Source organism: Galeopterus variegatus, unplaced genomic scaffold, assembly GCF_000696425.1.
Source record: "Galeopterus variegatus unplaced genomic scaffold, G_variegatus-3.0.2 Scaffold393, whole genome shotgun sequence".
NCBI lineage: Eukaryota > Metazoa > Chordata > Mammalia > Dermoptera > Cynocephalidae > Galeopterus > Galeopterus variegatus.
In genome coordinates, this window is record NW_007726504.1 from 125477 (window position 1) to 132516 (window position 7040).

Sequence of the window (7040 nt, forward strand, 5' to 3'; positions counted from 1 at the left end):
TACCTTTCAAAGGTGTAGGAGGAAATAGGGTCTGGATTGATAATTCAATTGTCCTTCAGAATTACTTATGGAGCTTAAGAAATTCACCTTGCTGGTTGCCTCTTTCACATTTTGATTCAATACTTCTGGGGTGAGAAACAAATCCACATTTTAACAGAGTGCCAGGTACTTCTGGAGGACAGTCAGGATTCTGTTTGACCCCACCTAGTTTTATTCCTATTAGCAGTTTCATACACTAAGAGGTGGGAAAATGCAACGGTACAGACTAATCCAAAATAAAAAAAAAGAAAGATGAGAAAACATGGAACGAATAGAACATTCATCTTCAGATGGTAAGTATGATGGTAGATTTCAACCCAAATTTGTCCATAATTATACTAAGTATAAAAACAGACAGTCCCAGATTGGATTTTTAAAAATCTCAACTATATGCTGCTTACAAGAGATACACTGTAAATATTCAAGAAAAAGAAATACTGAATGTAAAAGAGTGGAGTAAGATATACCATACAAACCCCATCCCCCAAAAAGCCAGTGTAGCTGTCCTAACATCAGACAAAGGCGAGGAGAACTAGTGCATAGTAAGAGGAATGTTTAATAATAATGAAAGGGACCGATCCACCAGGAAAATATCTGAAATTTAAATCTGTATGCACCTAATAACATAGCTTCAAAACACATAAAGAAAAAATTCACAGAATTAAAAGGAGTAACGGATAAACTTATAACCATGTTTGGGTGGTTTTAACACATCTCTCAGTATCTAATAGAACACGCAGGCAAAAAATCAGTAAGGAAACAAGATTCCAACAATGGAATTAACAAAATTGATCTAATTTATATAGAGAGAAGATGGAATCAATGATTGCAGACTACTCATTCTTTTCAAGTGCATGTGGAACATACACCTAAATAAACCATATGACGAGCCATGAAGCAAACCCCAAAATGTTTCAAAGATTCAAAATCATATAGAGTATTGTCACTGATCACAGCAAAATTAAACTAGAAATCTGTAACAGATAGATAAATAGAAAAATCTTCATGTATTTTTTAATTAAACAATGCACTTCTAAATAACCTATACAGCAAAGAAGAAATTATGATGGAAATAAAACATTTTAAATTATAATAAAAAAATAACAAAAATGTGTGGGATGCAACTAATGATAAATATAGAGGAAATTTTATAGTATTAAAATAAAGAAAAAAGTAAAGAAGAAGGCTGACAAAAATCAATGATCCCAAAAAAGGTAAGAAAGGAAATTAATAAAATATAAAATAAACATATAATAGAGAGCATAAAAAATTGAAAGTTGGTTCTTTAAATAAATTATAAAATTCTATTAAGATTGACCAAGAAAGATTCAAATAACTACTATTAGGAATGAAAAGGATCTGTCACTATAGATCAAGCAGGGATTGAACAGATCATAAGAAAATATTGTGAACAACTTTATGCTGATAAATTTGAAGATGTAAATAAAATGTATAAATTCCTAAAAAAAATGATAACCTTTCAAAATGAAACAAGAAGAAATAGATATCTCAATAGTGCTCTATCTAAAACAAAATTGAATCTGAAATTTTAAATCCACCCCCCCCCCAAAAAAAACCCCAAAACACTTTAGGCCCAGATCGGTGAATTTTTCCAATATTTAAGGAAGAAATAACACAGTATTAAACTTTCCCAGAGAGAAAAAGAATAAACATTTCCAAATTTGTTTTATAAAGCCAGCATAATCTTAATACCAAAATTTGACAAGAATATTAGAAGAATAAAAAATTACAGGCTAAGTCATTCATGAACACAGGTGCAATTCGTAATCAGAAGCAAACTGAACTCGGCAATACGTAAAGAAGACAGTGCATGAAAAGCAAGTTAGGTTTATTTCAGGAACTTGAGGTTGATTTAATATTTGAAAATCAATATTATTCACTCACTGTTTTAAAAGAATAATGGAAAAAGCCATATGTCAAAAACCCTTTAATGGAATTCAGCATACATTTATTAAAACAAAACAAAAACAGAACCCTCTCAGCAAAGTAGGATGGAACTTCCTTAATCTGATAAATGGCATCTTCAAAAAGTATTATTGTGGATATATTCACCATTGTATTTTTCATCCTAGCCCATATATAATATTTCAAAAAGTAAAAATTACAAGATTGGAAAGGAAGAAATAAAAACTATCACTGCAAATGCAAATGCAAAAAAATGCACATTGTGTGTGCATGTGTGTGTGTGTGTGTGTGATTTACACAGAAATACCAAGGAGCAAGACTGGCCAAGACAAGCTTTAAAAGAACAAAGTGGGAGAACTTATTCTACTAAATACCAAGACTTACTATACAATATTTAAGGCAGTGTGAAGTTGGTACAAGGATAGACAAATAGAACAATAAAATTGTATAAAGTCTAAAAATAAACTCATGCCTATATGGATGGTATGATACCACTAATAATCAAAATTAAATTTGGCCCCTATTTAATACCATACACAAAATAATTTCCAGGTTTTTCATACATCTAAATGTGAAATGTAAAAAGCATCCAGAGGGAAACATAAGAGGATATCTTCATGACCTTAAGAGAGGCAAAGATTTCCTGAACAAAACAACATGTCAAGTATTATTCATAAAAAAATTAATAAGATTAAATTAAAATAAATAATTTCTGTTTATCAAAAGGTATCATTAGGAGAGTGAAAATCCAGTCCATAAAATGGGAGAAAATATTTGCAACACTTATAACTGACAAAGGGCTCACATCCAGAATATATAAAGAACTCATACAAAAGATAAAAATAATAAAAACAGTGGCAACCCAATTAAAAAATAAATAAAAAAGGCACTTAACCACTTTACAAATGACTATATCCAAATGTCCAATACACACATGAAAAGATGCTCAATTTAATTAATCATGAGGGAAATGCAAAGAACAACCACCTTAAGATACCACCGTACACCTACCAGAATATCCAGAGTTAGAAAGACTGATAGCACCAAATGGCACTCATGTGGAGCAACCAGAACTCATGTATTGCTGTGTAAATGGCTATAGCCACTTTGAAAAACAGTTTGTCATCATCTCCTCAAATTAGATATATGCATATTTTATGACCCAGCAGTTTCACTCCTAGGTACATACCTGAAAGGCATGCACATGAATGGTCATGTCAGCAATGTTCATAATAGCCCAAACAAGACATTTCCCAAATGTCCATCAGCAGTAGAATGGACAAGTACATTGTGGTATGTTTATACTGTGGGATGTTATATAGCAATGAAAACAAACAAATCGATATTCACAACAATGTAGCTTCATCTCACCAATCTCAATGTTTTGCAAAAGCATCTACTTGAAAATGAATGTTCACTTTATGTTTCTTTTTTTTTTTTTATAAACTTCAAAAACAGACAAAACCAGTCTATGATGGTAAAGGTCAGAATAGTGGTTACCTCTGTGGAGAAGGAAGGGACTGTGCCTCGGTGGGGTCCAAGCAATTTCAGGGTGCTGGTGATGTTCTGCTTCTTGACCCATGTGGTGGTTACATGACTGTGTTCAGTTTGTGCTGAATTATCAAACTGTAGACTTAACGATTTCTATAATTTTCTGTACATATAATTTTGTAAAGTTATTAAAACGAAAAAGAAAGCTAGCTACTTTTACATCTGAGACAGCAGTCATTATTGACCATAGTCTCTTCTTTTTTATAAAAACTTTTAGTACAAAAAAAGTCTTTTAAATATACACAAAAGCCCATAACCTCGCTGCCAGATAATACCTATCAGCATTTTAAATAATAGTGATAAAAGCGATACACATTCATAGTTAGAACATTCCAATAATGCAAAAGTGAAAAGCTCTCTGCATAGTCTCTCTCACAGGGAAGCACTCCTAATGTTCATTGTAATTCCATCCAGAAATATCCTTATGGCTATTGTAGCAGGTATCTATTATAGAATGTGGGCTCCCCAAATATCCCCAACATACCTGTCGCTAAGACAGAACCGAGCTTATTGCACTTGGCAGTAAGAGAGAGCACCCCCTCAACAGAGCTGCAGCAATGCTCAGCAGAAGGGTGAGGTGCACTGCAGTGGGAACTCGAAGGTAGGCTTATGGGTCTTCCTAGGATTGGCTAAGGATGGCGGAAGCACAGTTTGGGACTAGTGAAAGCAGCAAGGCAAAGGCTGCGAGGGTTCCAGGAGTTTTAGAGCTCTTACGGAGTAAACTATCTACCAGGCTTTCTACCAAAGAGTTGATAGGTCTTGTGAGAAGGGTCCTCAAATGAACATTACAGTTATTTGCCTGGCAAAAGTTTTCTGGATTAGTAAAATTATGCTAATGAAGACAATGAATGGTCAAGTCACGTTAATGGAGACAGAGTTGGATGGGAGCTGGTTGTTTGTGTTCTCAGTATATACTTATGGTAGCGCGTATATACTTCCGTTATCTTTATCCATGTAAACTCCGCACTAATGTGCCCCGATGAGGGGGAAATGAAGGCATGGAGGCACCTTCTGTGTGCCGCCCCTGTGACTGTGAACACCCAGAGGGGCGCATTTGTCTAACTTGCACTAGGGCTCCATATAGGCTTTGGCAGCTGTAGACAGGATATATTCACAGCACAAGAAGGTCCCTCCTCCGGGTGGACACACTGTTCTGTATCTTGCTTTTTCTCGTTGCTACACTGCTGTAGCCATTTCTCTGAAATGAGAATCATTGACTTCTGACTTTTTTGCCCCTCTGAGATTTTTAATATGTTGTTATTGTTTTGACTTGTGATGGAGTTTGGATGTGTTGTCCCCTCCAAAACTCATGTGGAAATTTGATCCCCAGTGTGGCTGTGTTGGAAACTGACTGAGTCATGGGGGCTGATCCCTCATGAATGGATTAATGCTCTCCCTGGGGGGGGGGGTAGTGAGTGAGTTCCCGCTCTATTAGTTCCCCCGGGAGCTTGGTGTTTAAAGGACCCTGGCACCTCTTCTCTTTCTCTCTTGCATCCTCTTGCCATGTAATGTTCTTGTACCTGCTGGCTGCCTACCACTTTCCACCATGAGTTTCAGCCTGAGGCCTGTGCCAGATGCAGCTCACCTAGAATCATAAGCCACTTTGCTCTTTCCTTTATAAATTACCCAGTCTCAGGTATTTCTGTTGTAGCAACACAAAAGGGACTAAAACAGAAAATTGGTACTGAGGAGTGGGGTGTTGCTAAACAGATACCCAAAAATTTGGATGCAGCTTTGGAACTGGATAATGGGCAAAAGTTGGAGGAGTTTGGAGGACTGAGAAGAAGAGAAAAAGACGAGGGAAAGTTTGGAATGCCTTAGAGACTTATGTAGTGGTGAGCAGAATGCTGATAGAAATGTGGACAGTAAAGGCCATGTGGATGATGAGGTCTCAGATAGGAATGAGGAGCTTATTGGGAATTGGACAAAAGATCACCCTTGCTACACCACAGCAAGGAACCTGGCTACATTGTGTCCATGCCCTTGGACTTTGCGGAAGGTGGAACTTAAGAGTTGTGAACCAGAGCATTTGGCAGAAGAAATTTCTAAGCAGCAAAGCATTAAGGACACTGCATGGTTGATTCTAACAGCCTACTCTGAGTTATGGCGGCAGAATCATGATGTAAAAGCTGAATTTAAAAGGGAATCGGAGCATAAAGATTTGGAAAATTTGCAGCCTGGCCATGCAGTAAAGAAGCGGAGAGCCGAAGAACAATGCAGGGGTGAAGCAGATAAACTGGTTACTAAAGACATTATCTTGGTGGCGAGACAGCCAGATGCTAAGAACCAGGACAATGGAAAAACTGTCCTAAAGGCATTTGAGAAGTCTGTGTCCCACCCATCACAGACCCTGAGGCTTAGAAGGGCTGAGTTGTCCCAGAGGACAGACCTGGGGTGCAGCTGCCCTCAGGAACCTGCTCCCTGCATCCCAGCTGCTCTGGCTGGAGCAGCCCCAAGTGTGGTTCGTGCAGCAGCCCTGGAGGGTAGAGGCCCAAAACCTCGGTGGCACCCACGTTCTGTTAAGTTGGCAGGCCGGCAGGACGTGAGAGCAGTGGAGGCATGGCAGCCTCCACCCAGATTCCAGAGGATGTGTGGAAAAGCCTGAGAGCCCAGGCAGAGACCTGCCGCAGGGGCAGAGCCACCGCAGAGGCCATCTACTAGAGCAATGCTGAGCAGAAAAGTGGGATCAGAGCCCCCACAGAGAGCCCCCATCAGGGAAATGCTGCCAGGACCCCAGAACTTCGGGGCCACTGGTAACATGCAACACTGGCCTGGAAAAGCTGCAGGCACCAGTGCAGCCCAATGGACTGTGCCTGGCAGAAATGTGGGATCAAGGCTGCCTAAGGCTTTGGGGGCCCAGATGCCCACTTGTTGCCCAGGATGCAAGACTTGGAGTCAAAGAAGATTATTTCAGAGCTTTAAGAGATAATGTCTACCCTGCTGGGTTTTGGACTTGTTTGAGGCCTGTTTTTCCTTTCTATTGGCCTATTCCTCCCTTTTGGAATGGGAATGTGTACCCAATGCCTGTTCCACCATTGTATCTTGGCAGTAGATAAATTTGGTTTTGTTTTTCAGGTTCACAGCTGGAAGGACTTTTGCTATTGGTCTCAGATTAGACTTTGGACTTTGGACTTGTAAGTTGGTGCTGGATCAAGCTAAGACTTTTGGGACTGTTGGGATGGAATGATTGTATTTTTATGTGAGAGGAACATGAGTTTGGGGGAGCAGGGGCAGAATGACGGAGTTTGGATGTGTTGTCCCCTCCAAAATTCATGTGGAAGTTTGATCCCCAGTGTGGCAGTGTTGGAAACTGATTGAGTCATGGGGGCGGGTCCTTCATGAATGGATTAATGCTCTCCCCGGGGGACGGCGGGTAGTGTGTTCTTGCTCTATTAGTTCCCGTGAGAACTCGTTGCTTAAAACCCCTGGCACCTCCTCTCTCTCTCTCTCTTGCTTCCTCTCACCATGTGATCTGCTTTTACCCACCAGCTGCCTGCCACTTTCTGCCATGAGTAGAAGCAGCC